The sequence below is a fragment of the Mustelus asterias genome, chromosome 2, assembly GCF_964213995.1.
Source record: "Mustelus asterias chromosome 2, sMusAst1.hap1.1, whole genome shotgun sequence".
NCBI classification, from domain to species: domain Eukaryota; kingdom Metazoa; phylum Chordata; class Chondrichthyes; order Carcharhiniformes; family Triakidae; genus Mustelus; species Mustelus asterias.
Genome location: NC_135802.1, coordinates 71,908,196 through 71,928,236, shown reverse-complemented (window position 1 = coordinate 71,928,236; position 20,041 = coordinate 71,908,196). Strand labels below are relative to the sequence as shown.

The 20,041-nt window shown below is 43.8% G+C and overlaps 1 protein-coding gene across 3 annotated transcripts in view; it reads right to left on the bottom strand.

The window, feature by feature from the left end:
* mocos (molybdenum cofactor sulfurase) overlaps positions 1–20,041 on the bottom strand; it is a 261,052-nt gene that overhangs the window by 148,712 nt on the left and 92,299 nt on the right. The window lies entirely within an intron of this gene.

The following is a 20,041-nucleotide window of genomic DNA, read 5'->3' as shown; positions in this document are numbered from 1 at the left end:
AGCAACTCAGAAATATTCAATGATGATCTAGTTTTCTGTGAGCTTGGAGCATGTTATCTCCTGTTTGATCTCTGTATAGCCTTGGACATGTTTGCCCACTTTCCTCCCACAGCAGTTCTTCTCTATTATCCTGTTTAATGGGACTGCCCTTGAATAGTCCCTTCAATTAAACAGACATCTTTGGCTCCCAACACAAACTTTTTGTTGTGGAATCTTGGCTCAGCTCAAGGGAGCTAGCAGATTGAAAAAAACATTAGTCGACCTTAGCTCAATGGTGTTCATCTGCGCCACTCACAAATCAGCCGCTACAGCCACAACCCCCAATGTTTAATACAGAAGTGACATACACCATAGGTGCAGTCTGTCTCTTGAAATGGACGGAGGTCTACAAAACCAACGAAATAAGTATCCACTGAGCAAGATAAGAAAAATAACAGCAAAAGCTTATTTTTTTCTGGCAGAAGTCCAGATTGGAAGTAATAGCTGACTAGTGATTTTCCATTAATAAGTGGAGGCATCCAAGGTCGTTTTAAAATTTGACATGTGTTCTGGAGATGATTACTATAAGGCTTTTAGCTTTCTTAAATGTGATTCAGCAACAGTCCCTCTCCCAATACCCTATCCTGTATAGGAGCAAATATCAAGATACATCAGCATAAAGGCATTCTCTGGGGTCCAATCTGCTTTCTTGGCCTGGATCTAGTCAGTGACACTCACTTTTATCCTTCTGATAATATTTAGGTTCATTTCACTGACGATGTTGGTTCCCAGTACCATGCCGAATGTGCAAGGTAAGTGGGAGCTTCAACTGTGCATCTCTGATGGCATTTGCTTACTAAAGGGTGGATAGAGATTCTGCCTCTCACAAGGTAGGTCAGAAAATCTTGAAAATGACAGAGACCCAAGAGAAATTCTATCACATTTCAGAACTCTTGACGTAAACTGCATTTTAAAGGCTTCACTGATCTCGGTTACTGGTTATCGGAGTTGATGTTCTTTGATTGAAATGGAAGCAGAATAACTAAGTTCATTTCCAATATTATTAAAACAAATTATTACTGACAGTTGTTCTCAGCAACAGAGCATATTGGAGTGCCTGTAGCGTATAGAAAGGACTGCCAATTATTACCTAATCACAATCATGGGCTTCAATACATGGGTCATTAACAACCTTAGAAAGTTCTAATGCTTTTCTTCTAATTATAAAATAACTCCAATTATACTCTCCGATGGCTTGATTGTAGTATTTCACACACATGACTAACAGTCTGCAATCAATAGTTATTGGCATGCTTTTGTGTTACTGAGCCTCACGCCAACATGGTTGTAAAAAAATTGGCAGAATCTTCCCATAATTTGTCAGAGTGTCAGTTTCAAGGACAAAAACCAGCATGTAGCTCTCCAGCTGAGGTTTCTCTCCAGATTTCTGGCACTCAGTGCGCAGAGACCTGGGAGCATGGTTTTCATTATCACTCTGGGGATAGGCCTGATAGAGCTAGCAATGCCGGCTCCACAGAAACTGGGGTGCCATTGTTAAAGGGTGCCCTGATCTGTGCTGAAAATAAAATCGCCCCTTGTAACATCACAGGTAAGGGGCATGGAAAATCAGGAAATTAATCTTATCGGCGTGAATCTCGTTTCTCGGCTCTTGCGAGATTTTGGGACCACATCACCATCTATGCTGATGGTTAACGTGGACTCAAAATTGCCCCCATACTAATTAAAAGCCTGTAATTTAATCTCAGAATTCATAATGCTCTCATGAACCACTTCCATTTCACTTGATTTAGATCATCTGAACTGTGACATTGTTTTCTTGATTTGAGATGATTGTTACTAATTCCACCATATAAGTTGTTAAACTTCACTATCATAGATTTTTATGGTACAGGAGGCCATTAAACCCATTGTGTTTGTGCTGGCTCTTTGATAGGGCAATTTAAAATTTACCCAATGCCTTGTGCGCTCCTAATCTATCTTCCTCTGCTTCTAATATTTACCCAACTTTCTTTAAAAGATGCTATGATCTCTACCTCAACTATTCGCTACAGCATAGTACCCCCTACCCCAACAACCACTGCATAAAGAAATTGCTCCTCCTTCACTTAGTATCAATCTTAAATCAATGACTCTTCTCACTCACACAGCAACCAGAGGAAGCAATCTTTCATTTATCACTATTTCAAACTTCCAAATAAAATGCCTCCGCAGCCTTGTCTAGTGAAAATAGTCTATCTTAAGTTGTACCAGTCAAATTTCAGGGAATCATAGTGAAACCATTTTGCTTTTCTGTTATTGGTCCTAGACACTCCTTCATCATGGGCACTTGATTGTTTTACCTGGGAATAATCATGCAAACTTTTGTATTGCATGAAAGGCACAAGCATGAATTAAATACTTTGTGAATATCTCCTACATTTGTATTCATTTATGAACCGCCTGATAACATCAGTGCTGTAAAAGCAGCTCATCTGCTATCTGGCAGCATCTCACTCATCTGTATTCTTTCAGTCTGCGACATCAATATTTGCACAAGGACCTGATCCTGCCAGCTGAATTAATGGAGCTGCGTATAAAGTAACCAACAGCTAGCAGGTCAACTCTTCAGAATGTTCATGTTTCACAATATCAGCTATATCCCACTATTATATACTGTTATAATCTGGACTCTCAACATTCTTTACCTATTTTCCCAACAAAAATGTATTTTTACACCATCCATAAACTGAAATGTGCAAATCTACACATGAAATGGATTGGATGTAACCTATCACAGCAGTAACCTTTTTATCATGTAACTGTACACCAGAAACAATATCATCTGCCCACAAGAGATAATTGCTTTGCCAGACTATTAAATGTAACTTAAAAACTAATAGTCAAAATCATTTACAAAAGAAATTACACAGAAGTAAGACATGCACACACACAAATCCTAATAACAGTATAAAAATTGATCTGCACAACATTTGAACTGTTCAAGAATCTTTATTGAAGACTCTTAATTCTGTCTCAGATGTAATATGAGATAAGCAATAATCCCACAGGACCCCTTTTCACCATTTTACATAGAATGGGCAATTTTAAGCAAGGAATTAGGGGAAAACACTATGGGCTAGATTTCACTGTGTGCTATAATACTCACAACACCCCTCCCCCACCCTCCCATTGCAAGAATAGACTGGCAACTGACACCTAAAAGAAGTCCACCTCACAGTCATAACATACTGCCAGCGGGCTGAACAGGCAGAGTCAGAATTCCCACCCTCAGTGAGAGGAAGTCCTGCTCTCAAGAGCTGCTGGCCAGTCAGATTGGCTGACAGTCTAGTCGTTTTAGCAGCACCATAACTCAGTAATGAACACTGCTCGGACTGCAAACAATCCCATGAGGAAGAACAATTGGGCCTGGAGGGAGGTAAGACCTGGGCTTTTAGGGCGGAAGGCATCTGGCAACCAAAGAAGGGGGCAAGTCAGGGTTGGAGGGTCGGTTTTGAAGGTGAGTAGGGGAGAAACAAAAGGAGGTATCTTCATGAGGGGTTGGTGCACCCGATGCTCATAGGACAATATGCTTAAAAAAAGCAGCCTGCCCATTCCTGCCCATGCTAACCATAATTATGGAGGGCAATTGGCTTAGTAATGAGTGAATTTGCCCTTAATTATTACTCAGTGCCCATTAACCTATCATGTTATGGAGGATGGCTCTGAGGTGAACAGGAAGGTGGTGAGATTGCCATCCCTCATATTCCATGTGCACTTTCAATTTCCAAAATCAAAAACATTATACAAAGTACTAGCAAGGCATATTAATGGGCAATCTGACGAGCATCAACACCATTCATTCTAGTTGAAGCCTAAAACAATACATTTTGCAATTTTGGCTGGATTGAAATTCCTGGTCATTGGAGATAATGACACTTTAGACACTATTAAGCCATGAAGATTTGTGCATAATGGTGTGATAAACTAAGTGAAAATCAGTTCTGTTTAATTTGCAAACATTGTGTTGTGATGGATTCTCCAATGGCCTTTGGAGCAGGTGGAAGCTTCAAATGGGAGATAGAAGATCTTGCATAAAATCTCCCAGCTTGTGGGTTTGCAGTACACCTAACGCAAACTGAAAAACCTGGCAACCAGGGTTCCTGCAGACTGACAGGCAGGGTTAAATCAAAAGATACAGAATTGAAAGGTACCAGCTCTTGGAACTTCTCTGGCTTTTTAATAGAATAATCTTCTCAATTTATTTTTATTCATGAGTCCCTGCGCAATAGTTATTCTTCATTATTAATTTTTGCTTCGATATCATTACTGGCCCAAAGAAAAGACTATCACATATAGCAGCTTTCACAAACACTGGTTTTCTGAATATACTTTATAGCCAGGGAGTGCTTTTGAAATGTAATCATTGTTGTAATGTAGAAAATGCAGCAGACAAATTGCACATAGCAAATCCCCACATCAATGGGACAATGACCAGACAACTGTTTTTGAGATCATAATCAATGGGTAGATATTGGCCAGGACGCTGGGCATAACTTCCTTCTTTCTTATGTTCACCTGAAAGGGTAGACAGGGCTTCAGTGTAACATCTCATCTCAATAAAAATAAAAATATGCCCCCTGGAGGGTGCCCACACATCAGCCTCTGCAGACAGAGAGGAAATGACCTTATTTTTCCATACTTAGTGCTCAAAGAGGATTTGCTTCGCAAAGGACGCTGCTTCATCAAATCCCTGATGGCACTGAAAATATATGTGAAATTGCGACAAAACTTTATGTTGGACAGTTTACGTGACGTTGCATGAAATAGTAAAGGTGAATCAGCATTGGCTGATCAGCCAAACCCATCAAATTCCACCAAATATTTTCAAACGTTCTGGCACACCAAACCAACAAGTCTCAGGGCCTAGATAAGAATACTTATGATCTATTGCAGAGACTCTTACAGATTCCCTGTAGTCTGGAGCTGTCACTTGCAGCGATAACAACAAGGTTGCTGCCTGAAATTTGGTTGCACCTCTTGCAGAAATGCTGCAATGCAGAATTAAAGAAATGATGCCCTAATATAGCACAGAGAGCAACCTTTCTCAGAATCACCTCTAATAGCATGACTTGCACTTCAGAAACCATGGAAAAGAGTTCAGTTGTTAGACTGTTCCATTTGCCTGCAAACTAAAGTCTGCAACTAGGGTTCCCTTTCCACTCATTTTGGCAAAGCTGGTAATGGGTTAAGAGTTTGTTTTATTCTTTCAAGGGACATGAGTATCACTGGCAAGGCCGGCATTTGTTGCCCATCTTAATTGTCTATGAGAAGGCGGTGAACCACCTTCTTGAATTGCTACATTCCACGTGGTGTGGATACACCTATAATACTGTCAAGAAGGGAATTCCAGGTTTTTAACCTAGCGACAGCAAAGCAACAGTGATGTATCTTCAAGTTCGGATGGTATGTGGCTTGGAGGGGAACCTGCAAGTGGTGGTGTTCCTATGTATCAGGTGGTAGAATTTGTGGGTTTGAAAGAACACAAGAACATAAGAACTAGGAGCATGAGGAAGCCATCTGGCCCCTTGAGCCTGTTCCTCCATTCAATAAGATCATGGTTGATCTTTTCGTGGACTCAGCTTCACTTACCCGCCCGCTCACCATAACCTTTAATTCCTTTGCTGTTCAAAAACCTCTTTATCTTTGCCTTAAAAGCATTCAACAAGGTAGCCTCAACTGCTTCACTGGGCAGGGAATTCCACAGGTTCACTATCCTTTGCGTGAAGTACCTCCTCAACTCAGTCCTAAATCTGCTCTCCCTTGTTTTGAGGCTATGCCCCCTACTTCTAGTTTCACCCGCCATTGGAAGTAACCTCCCTGCTTCTATCTTATCTATTCTCTTCATAATCTTATATGTTTCTACAAGATCCCCTCTCATTCTTCTGAATTCCAATGAGTATAGCCCCAGTCTTCTCAGTCTCTCTTGATAAGCCAACCCTCTCAACTCCGGAATCAACCTAGTGAATCTCCTCTGCATCTGCTCCAGTGCCAATATATCCTTTCTCAAGTAAGGAGACCAAAATTGTACACAATACCCCAGGTGCGGCCTCACCAGCACCTTATACAGCTGCAACATAACCTCGCTGTTTTTAAACTCCACTCCTCTAGCAATGAAGGACAAAATTCTATTTGCCTTCTTAATTACGTGCTGCACCTGCAAACCAGCTTTTTGTGATTCATGCACAAGGACACCCAGGTCCCTCTACACAGCAGCATGCTGCAATCTTTTTACCATATAGTCCATTTTCCTGTTATTCTTCACATGACTTTACATTTACCAACATTGTACTCCATCTGCCAGATCCTTGCCCATTCACTTAAACTATCCATATCCTTCTGCAGACTTTCAATGCCCTCTGCACACTTTGCTCCACCCCTTATCTTAGTGTCATCTGAGAACTTTGACACACTACACTTGGTCCCCAGTTCCAAATCATCAATGTAAATTGTAAACAATCGCGGTCCCAGCACTGATCCCTGAGGCACACCACTAGTCACTGATAGCCATCCAGAAAAACACCCATCTACCCCCACTCTTTGCTTTCTGTTAGTTAGCAACCCTCTATCCATGCTAAAACATTACCCGGAATGCTGTGCACCGTTATCTTATGCAGCAGCCTTTCGTGCAGCACCTTATTGAATGCCTTCTGGAGATCCAGATCCACCATATCCACTGGCTCCCTGTGGTCCACCGCGAAAAGCGCTGTTGAAGGAGGTTTGGAGGGTTACTGCAGTGCATCTTGTGCATGGTATACACTGTTTCCACCGTGCATTGGTGGTGGAGGGAGTGAATGTTTAAGTTCGTGGATGAGGTGCTAGGTTGCTTTATCCTGGATGGTGTTGAGCTTCTTGAGTGTTGTTGGAGCTGTACTTATCCAGGCAAGGGAAGAGTGTCCCATCACACTCCTGACTTGTGCCATGTATATGCTGGACAGGTTCTGAGGTGTCAGAAAGTGAGTTATTTGCAATGGAATTTCAAGCCTCTAACTTGTTTTTAGTCACAGTATTTATATGGTTAGTCAACTAAATTTCCAGTCAATAGTAATCCCTAGGATGTTGATAGTGGGGCATTGAATGTCAATGGGAGATGACTAGATTATCTCGTTGGAGATGGTCATTGCCTGGCACTTGTCTGGTCAAATGTTAGTTCCTACTTATCAGCCCAAACCTGGATATTGCCCAGGTTTCACTGCATATGGACACAGACTGCTATGCAATCATCAGTGAACATCCCAGCTTCTAACTTTTTGATAGAGGGAAGGTCATTGAGAAGACAATTTTAATGTTCTTAGAAAGCTATATGAACTGTTGTTCTCTGATTACTTTCCCCTTCAACTTGCCCTGTCCCATTATATTTCACCAAAATAGAATTTTCCATTCTGTCGACTAATGAGTTACTCAGGCTTGTCTGTGTCTGCACTTGACAGTGTGATTAATTATGCAAATAAGCTGACACTGTAGTAGAAGAGTGATTGCTATGACAGCCACAAAGGGCATGAAGGATCGTCGATAGATCTCCCTGTGGGCTTTGTGGAGTATGAGCTCCCTTATTGAGCAAGTGGAGGCTCGTCCAATAGGAAGTGAGCAGTGGGAAGTTCAAACCTGTTGCTCCAACTTGGACCGTGGTTGTAGGTCCCGGGTACAGACTTGCTTGCTGTAAGCTGTGCGTGCAGCTCTTCCTTTGGTTTCCAATAAAGGGATTTTGGTGGTGGGAAACTAGCCTTGGCTGAATTGCTACAGTGATATTACCAATTGCCCTTTCAAGTGGAATCTAAATAATAATTTAAAATAGACTTAATCTATAAGATAGGGAAGTTAAATTGGACAACCCTCATTGTGAGGATCACAATGTGTGATTACTTTGTGCTTGTCCAAAGTGCTGTAGGCTTCAAGCAAACTTTGAGCTGCTTGCCTATTATAGTGGTTGTAGTCTGCATACCTTAGCAGGGGCCCCAAGTTCATATGAGGCTGGCACCACTTAAAACTAATCAGCACTATTTAGAGCCATACTGCACTTCTCCCAGGCTATAGAAATGTCTGTAACTGCTTGAAAAAGAGTGCAGGAAGCAACAGGAATGGCTGAACAGACTAGAAAGTGTGTCTCAAGGATCTCAGATGCAATGCTGGACAAGAGGAGAGAGATTATCTTCCTTTATGGTGTCAGGAAGACCTCCAGGCAGATACTGAGAAGGCAGTGGGAGTGGGTAGCTTTTTCAGTCAATGCCAGCAACCTGGCTCCAAGGGCCTGGTACAATGCTGAAAGAAGTTTAATAACCTCACATGAATGGTCAAGGTTAGCAAATGCACTCTCATATGCCATATCCTGCCAATTGCACCACTAGCTTCACATACTACTCAATTTACCAAAGCCCTTTCATTTGCCCATTAACAATAAATATCAATCAAAACAAACCTCACATTCACTTCACCCTTACACAAGTAGCAGTGCTGCATGTTGGATAATCACAGCTTGCACACGATGCCAGTCATCTGACTGTGGCACATAAATCACTCAAACACACTGAAACATGCATACTGACAGACTTCCCTATCTTTTGCAGGTCAATGTGACACATATCAATTGGCACAGCAAAAAAAGGAGAAACAAGAATTCTTTGTGCCCTCGACTCCAAGGAGGAGATGGTGGTGGGGCTAGCAGTGAGGGTATGTGCAGTGGCATCGTTGAAACCATCTAGGACGATGGTAAGTTCCTGCATTATGCACCTTCACAAATCCCTCTTCACCCTCATCCCATAATCTGTTATAATGCACAAGCTGCAGATGGTGTAACCATGCACCCCTTATTTTCTCAGCTTTCCCTTGGCCCAATCCTGCTGTTGTGCATTTATGCTTTCTAATAAATCATATGGCCATCTGGCTAGTCATTGATGGGAAAGGCTGAAGGCCAAGATGGGGAACACCTTGCTGCTGGACATGTGTTCAGCTGTGTGCGTTTAAGAGGGGGCATCAACTAGAGCAGTAAGGTTGAAAATACAGATCAGCATTAGCATCAGACCCTGATGCAACGATCTGCAAACACTTCATACTTCCAAGCATATACAGAGCACCCACACGATTGCCCTAAACATCATGGTGTTTGACACCAAAACTATGTGGCCATTTTTCTACTCAACTGCCACTCGGTGCTGAAAGTACCAGCACTGCAGAGCTGAATTCTGCAGCCAAATCCCTGCGTTTAATAGTGTTTCACAGTGTGTAAGCCCGTGTATAATACTTCAGAAAAAATGGGCAGTTAACCAAATTAACTTGTCCTGATGGGGCAGTACTACCAACAAAGGCTCACTGTCTTCAACAACAACTTGCATGAGTAAAGCAACTTCAATGTAATAAAATGTTCAAAGGCGCATTACATTATCATTAACAAAAATTGACATGACCCACATGGCCAAAAGCTTGCTCAAAGTGGTAGACTTTAAGTTGCATCTTAAGAAAGGAAAGTAAGGTTGTTGCATATGTCGGGGCGTGGCTTCTTTAAGGGAATGGGTCAGGTGACCCACCCAGGGACCACCCTGAGAGGGCGGTTGTTGTTTGGAGTGTGGAGCGAGTAAGACTGCAATAAATTGTTCCCTATCGCCTGTCTATGGAGTGAGTTCTTGAGGATATTCCTCAGTAGTGAAGGATTTAACAGAGATGATGGGGTTTAAGTAGGGAATTCCAGCGCTGAGGGCCTTAGCAGCTGAAAACATGGCAGCCGATGGTGGAGGAATTAAAATCCAAGAGACCAGCTGTCCCATGAAACTAATAAATTGCACAAAGTTTTGTCTTTCTCCCGTAACTCAATGCTCAAAGTCAATCTTTTAAATACATAATCTGTCCTGCAAACTCATTATATAAATTATAAATAAAATTCATACAGTACCGGAGAGCTTTGCTTCTAACACATTTATAATAACAAATATTCCATAGAACTGGTACCATTTGCAATTGTAGCAGGTTTTTATCACAAACCTACTCTTGCTTACAGTTTATTAAATAAAACCAGAACCATGTTATTTGCTTCTAGCTGAGGTGTTAGATTGACTCACTGATATGTAGAATTAACCAAAAACACTATAGAGAAGTTCTGTCAATAATAATTTCACTGGAATCATAGAAGATTGCTTAGGCTTGACAATATTAACAATCTTCAACAGATAGTATTCATTCTGCAGTGTTAAGAGCATAACTGATGTCAAACGCTAGGATATTCCAAATCCCAGAAGCTTGAAACGCTTATATTTTGTAATTTGGTATAATATAGGAAAAGATGTGAAAGCCAATGAAAGATGCCCCAGATGTTTGTGTGAGGATTTTAAACAAAATAAATATTTATTAAACAATAAAACACACAAGAAAGTCAACTAGAAATCCATTTAAATACATTAGGGGCTACAGACAGTGGAGTGAATTCTTCCATCCCGCCTGCCATGGGAATTAGAGTGGGCGAGGGACGGACCGTGGAAAGGTCTGTTGACCTTGGACAGGATTTTCCAGGTTTGGGATGAGTGCAGCTGTAAAACCCCTCCAGTATCTTTAAATTTACCCAGTTCCAAATCCCTCTATTTTTCTGACCACAAAGTTAAACCCACTCAAACAACATCCCATAGGTTTTTTGAAACTATAGGTAAACTCCAGCAACAATTACCACACCAGGTACTTATATTTTCAGGGTTGCTTCCACCTTAAGATAGAACAGCCGGTTTCTCAAACAGATTTTCTCCAAGCACAGCTTGTTGGGAGTTGACACAGCTTCAAAAGTTTGAAGTTAAAGTTTATTTATTAGTCACAAGAAAGCTTACATTAACACTGCAATGAAGTTACTATGAAAATCCGATGGTCGCCACACTCCGGCGCCTGTTCGGGTAAACGGAGGGAGAATTCAGCATGGCCAATCCACCTAACCCGCACATCTTTGGACTGTGGGAGGAAACGGAGCACCCAGAGGAAACCCATGCAGACACGGGGAAAACGTGCAGACTCTGCACAGACAATGACCCAAGCCAGGAATTGAAACCGGATCCCTGGCACTGTGAGGCAGCAGTGCTAACTTGTGTGCCACCGTGCCGCAATGAGCTTCATACTGTGAGTTGAATTCTCAAAAACAGCTAACTTGCATAGATTGAACTTGCCCCTGATATATTGTCTTTCCCTTTTGATCTTCCCTTATCTGAACAAACCTTCTCAGAAGTCACTGTTAATTACCTTCATTTCATGAGTTCACCTTAGAACATAGAACAGTACAACACAGAACAGGCCCTTCGGCCCTCGATGTTGTGCCGAGCTTTGTCCGAAACCAAGATCAAGCTGTCCCACTCCCTATCATTCTGGTGTGCTCCATGTGCCTATCCAATAACCGCTTAAATGTTCCTAAAGTGTCCGACTCCACTATCACAGCAGGCAGTCCATTCCACACCCCAACCACTCTCTGAGTAAAGAACCTACCTCGGACATCCCTCCTATATCTCCCACCATGAACCTTATAGTTATGCCCCCTAGTAACAGCTACATCCACCCGAGGAAATAGTCTCTGAATGTCCACTCTATCTAAGTCCCTCATCATCTTATAAACCTCTATTAAGTCGCCTCTCAACTCCTCCGCTCTAAAGAGAAAAGCCCCAGCTCCCTCAACCTTTCCTCATAAAACCTACCGTCCAAACCAGGCAGCATCCTGGTAAATCTCCTTTGCGCTCTCTCCAAAGCTTCCACATCCTTCTTATAGTGAGGTGACCAGAACTGCACACAATATTCCAAATGTGGTCTCACCAAGGTCCTATACAATTGCAGCATAACCCCACGGCTCTTAAACTCAAACCCCCTGTTAATAAACGCTAACACACTATAGGCCTTCTTCACGGCTCTATCCACCTGAGTGGCAACTTTCAGAGATCTGTGGATATGAACCCTAAGATCTCTCTGTTCCTCCACATTCCTCAGAACCTTACCGTTGACCTTGTAATCTGCATTCAAATTTGTCCTCCAAAATGAATCACCTCGCACTTATCAGGGTTAAGCTCCATCTGCCATTTTTCGGCCCAGCTCTGCATCCTATCAATGTCTCTTTGCAGCCTACAACAGCCCTCCACCTCATCCACTACTCCACCAATCTTGGTGTCACCAGCAAATTTACTGATCCACCCTTCAGTCCCCTCCTCCAAGTCATTGATAAAAATCACAAAAAGCAGAGGACCCAGCACTGATCCCTGTGGTACACCGCTGGTAACTGGTCTCCAGTCTGAAAATTTTCCATCCACCACCACCCTCTGTCTTCTATGATATACAGTAAGGAGTCTAACAACACCAGGTTAAAGTCCAACAGGTTTATTTGGTAGCCAACGCCACTAGCTTTGGGAGGGCTGCTCCTTCGTCAGGTGAGTGGGAGATCTGCTCATAAGTTTATGAGCAGAGCTCCCACTCACCTGACGAAGGAGCAGCGCTCCGAAAGCTAGTGGCGTTTGCTACCAAATAAACCTGTTGGACTTTAACCTGGTGTTGTTAGACTCCTGAATGTGTTTACCCCAGTCCAATGCCGGCATCTCCACATCATGACTTTTATGAGATAGTAAGAGTTTTAACAACACCAGGTTAAAGTCCAACAGGTTTATTTGGTAGCAAATGCCATTAGCTTTCGGAGCACTGCTCCTTCGTCGATGGAGTGGAAATCTGCTCTCAAACAGGGCACAGAGGCCCAAAATCAAGTTACAGAATACTGATTAGAATGCGAATCTCTACAACCAACCAGGTCTTAAAGATACAGACAATGTGAGTGGAGGGAGCATTAAGCACAGGTTAAAGAGATGTGTATTGTCTCCAGACAGGACAGCCAGTGAGACTCTGCAAGTCCAGGAAGCAAGCTGTGGGGGTTACTGATAGTCTGACATAAACCCAACATCCTGGTTTAGGCCGTCCTCATGTGTGCGGAACTTGGCTATCACTTTCTGCTCAGCGACTCTGTCGTGTGTCATGAAGGCCGCCTTGGAGAACACTTACCCGAAGATCAGAGGCTGAATGCCCGTGACTGCTGAAGTGCTCCCCCACAGGAAGAGAACAGTCTTGCCTGGTGATTGTCGAGCGGTGTTCATTCATCCGTTGTCGTAGCGTCTGCATGGTTTCCCCAATGAACCATGCCTCGGGACATCCTTTCCTGCAGCGTATCAGGTAGACAACGTTGGCCGAATTGCAAGAGTAGGTACCATGTACCTGGTAGATGATGGCATCCGTGTTGATGATCCGGCACGTCTTGCAGAGGTTGCTGTGGCAGGGTTGTGTGGTGTTGTGGTCACTGTTCTCCTGAAGGCTGGGTAGTTTGCTGCGGACAATGGTCTGTTTGAAGTTGTGCGGTTGTTTGAAGGCAAGAAGTGGGGGTGTGGGGATGGCCTTGGCGACTTGTTCGTCTTCATCAATGACATGTTGAAGGCTCCGGAGGAGATGCCGTAGCTTCTCCGCTCCAGGGAAGTACTGGAAGACGAAGGGTAACCTGTCCACCGTGTCCCGTGTTTGTCTTCTGAGGAGGTCGGTGCGGTTTTTCGCTGTGGCGCATCGGAACTGTTGATCGATGAGTCGAGCGCCATATCCTGTTCTTATGAGGGCATCTTTCAGTGTCTGGAGGTGTCTGTTGCGATCCTCGTCATCTGAGCAGATCCTGTGTATACGGAGGGCTTGTCCGTAGGGGATGGCTTCTTTAACGTGTTTAGGGTGGAAGCTGGAGAAATGGAGCATGGTGAGGTTATCCGTGGGCTTGCGGTACAGTGAGGTGCTGAGGTGACCGTACTTAATGGAGATGCGTGTGTCCAAAAATGCAACCGATTCCGGAGAGTAGTCCATGGTGAGTCTGATGGTGGGATGGAACTTGTTGATGTCATCATATAGTTGTTTCAGTGATTGTTCACCATGAGTCCAAAGGAAGAAAATGTATCGATGTATCTAGTGTATAGCATCAGTTGAAGGTCCTGTGCGGTGAAGAGGTCTTGTTCGAACCTGTGCATGAAGATGTTGGCATATTGAGGTGCGAATTTGGTCCCCATGGCTGTTCCGTGTGACTGGATGAAGAACTGTTGTTGAAGGTGAAGACATTGTGGTCCAGGATGAAGCGGATGAGTTGTAAAATTGCATCTGGAAACTGGCAGTTGTCGGCGTTGAGTACTGAGGCCGTTGCAGCAATGCCATCATCATGGGGGATGCTGGTGCAGAGTGCCGAGACATCCATTGTGACGAGGAGTGCTCCTGGTTCAACTGCTCCATGTGCGTTGAGTTTCTGTAGGAAGTCCGTAGTGTCGCGACAAAAGCTGGGGGTTCTTTGTACAATGGGTTTCAGGATGCCCTCGACATAGCCGGAGAGGTTCTCGCACAGGGTCCCATTGCCCGATACGATGGGATGGCCGGGTGTGTTTGCCTTGTGTATCTTTGGGAGGCAGTAGAGAGCTCCAATGTGGGGAGTACGTGGGATGAGAGCACGGAGGGTGCTCTGAAGGTCCGGATCAAAGGTCTTGATCAGAGTGTTGAGTTGACGGGTGTGTTCTTTGGTCGGATCTGTGGGTAACTGTCTGTAGTGTTCCTCGTTGTTCAGTTGTCGGTACACTTCTTTGCAGTAATCCGTTCTGTTCAGTATGACGATGGCCCCTCCTTTGTCTGCTGGTTTGATGACAATGTTGCGCTTGTCTTGAGAACGTGGATGGCGTTGCGTTGTGCTTGGGTGATGTTCGGTGCTGTCTTGTGAGTGCGGCTGATGAATTTGGTGTTGATGCACCTCCTGATGGCTTGGGCATACATGTCAAGTCGAGGGCAGCGGCCTTCCGGAGGAGTCCAATTCGACTCTTTCCTCTTTGGTTGCACTGCGGATCTCTCTGTCGGCTGTTCCGGTTCATTGGTTGTCTCATTGTGTTCGCTGTTGACCTCTTGGGGTTTGTGGAAGAACTCCCGCAGCCTCATTTGCCTGATGAATTCCTCTGTGTCTGCTGCGAGACTGATGGGATCTATTTTGGTGGTGGGACAAAAATTGAGCCCTCGGCTGAGAACTTCGATTTCATCTGGGCGGCATGGTAGCACAGTGGTTAGCATTGCTGCTTCACAGCTCCAGGGACCTGGGTTCGATTCCCGGCTTGGGTCACTGTCTGTGTGGAGTTTGCACATTCTCCTCGTGTCTGCGTGGGTTTCCTCCGGGCGCTCCGGTTTCCTCCCACAGTCCAAAGATGTGCGGGTTAGGTTGATTGGCCAAGCTAAAAATTGCCCTTAGAGTCCTGGGATGCGTAGGTTAGAAGGATTAGTGGGTTAATATGTAGGGATGTAGGGATATGGGGGTAGGGCCTGGGTGGGGATTGTGGTCGGTGCAGACTCGATGGGCCGAATGGCCTCTTTCTGTGCTGTAGGGATTCTAAGATTCTAAGATTCTAAGATCCGGTTGAAGTGTGTAGTCCGACAAGTTGACAATGGACTTCCCTGTAGTGGTACTGTTTTCTACTGTGGTACCGGGGGAGGCTTGGTTGCTGCTGGTGGTGATGCCGAGTTTCTCAGGTTTCCTGTTCTTGGTGTGCATGTAGATGGTGTAGTTCCTTTGTCTCGTCTGCTTGGCAGAGTTTCGCAGCTGGTCTGCGTCCTCAGCGCAAGTTGAGAATATGGATTCTATCTTGGTTTCCAGGCTGCGGCATTTCCTGTAGAGCTGGTGTATGAGGTGGTTGAGGAGGGTAAGAGAGGTGCGATGGCAAAGTCTCTCAGCGTAGTCTGTGTTATAGGTTGACCTGAGTGGGTTCGTGATCCGTAGTCCTTTCGGTATCTTGTCTGCTTTCTTGCATGTTTGTAGAAACTTGATGTCTGTGTCGATATGCGCGATCTTCTTGGAGTTCCTCTCCACTTGGAGCCGGCAGTTTGCGGTGTCGATGGCTACATCATGACTTCTATGAGATAGCCAGTTACTTATCCAATCGGCCAAATTTCCCTCTGTCCCACACCTCCTTACTTTCTTCATGAGCCGACCATGGGGGACCTTATCAAACGCCTTATTAAAATCCATGTATATGACATCAGCTGCTCTACCTTCATCTACATACTTAGTTACCTCCTCAAAGAATTCAATCAAATTTGTGAGGCAAGACTTACCCTTCACAAATCCGTGTTGACCTTTTAGAATGTAATTTGAAATTCACACCTCATCACTTTCTTTGAACTTATAAGAGCTTTACTTAAACCCTTAACATTCGATCCTCCATTATTAACAACTTGCCTTAGATAAACAGCTGTTTACAGTATTGCTAGACTTATCAACATACAGAATCATAGAAACCCTACAGTGCAGAAGGAGACCATTTGGACCATCGAGTATGCACCAACAACAATCCCACCCAGGCCCTATCCCCGTAATCCCACATATTTACTCCGCTAATCCCTCTAACCTACGCATCCCAGGACACTAAGGGGCAATTTAGCATGGCCAATGCACCTAACCTGGACATCTTTGGACTGTGGGAGGAAACCAGAGCACCTGGAGGAAACCCACGCAGACACGGGCAAAACGTGCAAACTCCACACAGGCAGTCACCCAAGCCGGGAATCGAACCCAGGTCCCTGGGGCTGTGAGGCAGCAGTGCTAATCACCGTGCCACCTAATTCCACCAACCCAGATAACCTGGCTTTACTACAGTTTTCATTTTTAAATAGTTTGTTTTTTTAAACATGCAACCACCACAACACATAGCTAATTACTGAATTTCGAACTGATGTCAGCTCTTTTCTCTCCTTACAGATGCTGCCACACCTGCTGAGATTTTCCAGCATTTTCTCTTTTGGTTTTACATTCCAGCATCCGCAGTAATTTGCTTTTATCCATTTGCTTTTCATTACTGGATTTCCTTGCTTTTCATTTTATCACAATTTCCCAACAGCAGCAATTTCAATTTCTGTATCTTTTTGCTTCAGACCTCCTCTTGATAGCTCCTCAGTGGGCTGAAAACCATCCCCAGATTCTTTTCTTTTAATAATTTTTTGAGAACTGTAGTAGATGTGAACACACAAAAAGAATAACTGCAATTTTCCACTTTATTCCAAGGACTTCAGTGGAAAAAAATCTTGTTTTTTTACAGAGACGTGAGAAAATGAAAAAAGGCTTCTTCATTTCTATTGTTATACTACATAGAATGTATAACACAGAAACAGGCGATTTAGTCCAGTTGTGTTCATCTGGCTTCCTGTTAAATGCATCTGCACCATTCAGAGTAATATAAAGGTACAGGAGGAGGCCATTCAGCCCATCGAGTCCACGTTAGCACTCATGGAACATTCCAGTTAATATCATTCCCTGGCTGTATCCTCATAATGTGGAGTTGCTGGCGTTGGACTGGATAAACCTGTTGGACTTTAACCTGGTGTTGTTAGACTCCTTACTGTGTATCCTCATAGCCCTACAGGTTTATTGCCTGTAAATGTCTATCCAGTTTCCTTTTGAAATTATTGATCATCTGTGCTTCGATCATGCTCATTGGCAGTGAGTTCCAGCTCAATATCACTCACCATATCAAAATCTTTTTCCTCACACTCCAGTTGTATCTCTGCCTAAAACTTTAAAACTGAGTCCCCCAGTCCTTGCATCATTAGCTAATGAGAACAACTGTCCTTTGTGCACCTAATCTAAATTGATCATAATCTTGTACAGCTCTAGCAAATCTCCCCCAAGTCTCTTTTGCTCTCAAACCTAACCTCATCCTGGCACTATTCTTGTAAATCTCCTCTGCTCTCTTTTAAGGACCATATCCTTTCCAAAGTGTGGTGAGCAGAACTGGATGCAATTCATTAATTACGGTCTCACCAAACCAAAAAGTTGAGTGTTGCTTCCTTGCATTTATACTTAGTACCTCTATTTATGAAGCTCAAGTTTCCATTTGATTTGTTAATTACTCTCTTGATACGTCCTACCACTTTCAAAGATTTATACACATGAAACTGCAGGTCCCTCTCCCTTTGCCTCTCACCCTCCCTTCTGCCAAATTTTGTCACCTCATACTTCTCTGTATTAAATTGTATTTGCCACGTGTATGCCCATTCTTTTAGCCTATCAATATCCTGTTGTAGTCGCTTGGTATTATCTACACTTTGTCACACTTCCAAGTTTGGTATAATTGGCAAATTGTGAAATGGACTCTGTATTCCCATATCCAAGTCACTTATATAAAAACATTTCAGGTCCTGGTGCTGACTGTCAGGGAACACTCCTGTCTGCTTTCTTTCAGTCCGAGAAACAACTATCTACTGTGACTCATTGTTTTCTGTCTTCAAGCCAATTTTTTAGCTGAGCTGACATTGATAGTTCTATTCCATAAGCCTCAAATTTCTTAAATCATTCTTTCATATGAAAGATATGTTAATCACTTTCCTAAAATCCATCCATACATTTCATTGCATTCCCTTCATCAAACTTCTCAGTTACTTAATCAAAATATTCAGTTCAGGTAATCTCCTTGTGGTAACAAGTTCCACCTTCTAACCACTCTATGTGTAAAGAAGTTTCTTCTGAATTTCCGATTGAATTTAGAAGTGACTATTTTATATTCATGGCCTACAACTGGAAATATTTCTTTGACATCAATCCTATCAAACTCTTTCATAGTCTTAATGCGCTCGATCAGGTCACCTGTCGGCTTTATCGTTTCCAGAGAAAAGTCACAATCTGTTCAACGTTCTTGAGAGATATAACTTCACAGTTCTGGTTTTATCTGGCTAAATAAAGCAAAACAAATCCAACCAAATGAATTACCAACCTCTCGAACAACATCAAAGTGACAGACTGTGCAACTGACAGTGCTATCAAGTAGGGCTTGCACAGCAATAGCCCGCACACTGATGCCCAGTTTGGATTATGTCTGGACCACTCAGCTCCTGACATGGACAAAAGAGCTGAACTCCAGAGATGAGGGAACAATGACTCACCTTGACATCAAGGACTCCGAGCAAAACTCAAGTAAATAGAAATCCAGGGGAAAACTCTCTAATGGTTGGAGGGCAGCATGGTGGCACAGTGGTTAGCGCTGCTGCCTCACAGTGCCAGGGACCCGGGTTCAATTCCCGGCTTGGATCACTGTCTGTGTGGAATTTGCACGTTCTCCCGTGTCTGCGTGGGTTTCCTCCGGGCGCTCTGGTTTCCTCCCACAGTCCGAAAGACATGCTGGTTAGCTGCATTGGCCATGCTAAATTCTCCCTCAGTGTACCCGAACAGGTGCCGGAGTGTGGCAACTAGGGGATTCTCACAGTAACTTCATTGCAGTGTTAATGTAAGCCTACTTGTGACTAATAAATAAAACTTTAAACTTTTTTATATCCAACACAAAGGAAGATGGCTGTGGTTGTTGGTGGCCAATCACCTCAAGCCCAAGACATTGCTGCAGGAGGTCCTCAGGATGATGTCATAAGCCCAACTATCTTCTTAAACCATCATCTACTTCATGAGAGGGGTCGGTTTAGCTCAGTTGGCTGGACAGCTGGTTAGTGATGCAGAGCGATGCCAACAGCGTGGGTTCAGCACCATTCGCAACTCCTCAGAAACTGAAGCAATCCGTGCCCATATGCAGGCCTAAACAATATTCAGACTTGGGCTGATAACCGACAGGTAACATTTGTGCCACACAACTGCCAAGAAATGAGCATCTCCAACAAGAGAGAATCTAACCATCTCCCCAAAGACGGACATATGGGTTGAGAGAACAATGTTGAGTTGGAATGGCAGGTAACAGGAAGGTTAGGGTCATGCTTGCGGACTGAGCAACGGTGTCCCGCAAAGCGGCCACCCAGTCTGCGTTTAGTCTCCCAAATGTAGAGGAGATTGCACTGGGAGCAGTGAATACAATAGACCAAATTCAAGGAGGTGCAAGCGAAATGTTGCTTCACCTGAAAGTGGTGTTTGGAACCTTGAATGGTGAGGATGGAGGAAATAAAGGGGCAGGTGTTGCACCTTCTGCGATTGGAAGGTAAGGTGCCATAGGAAGAGGGTAATGAATTGAGCGTGATTGAGGAGTGGACGAGGATG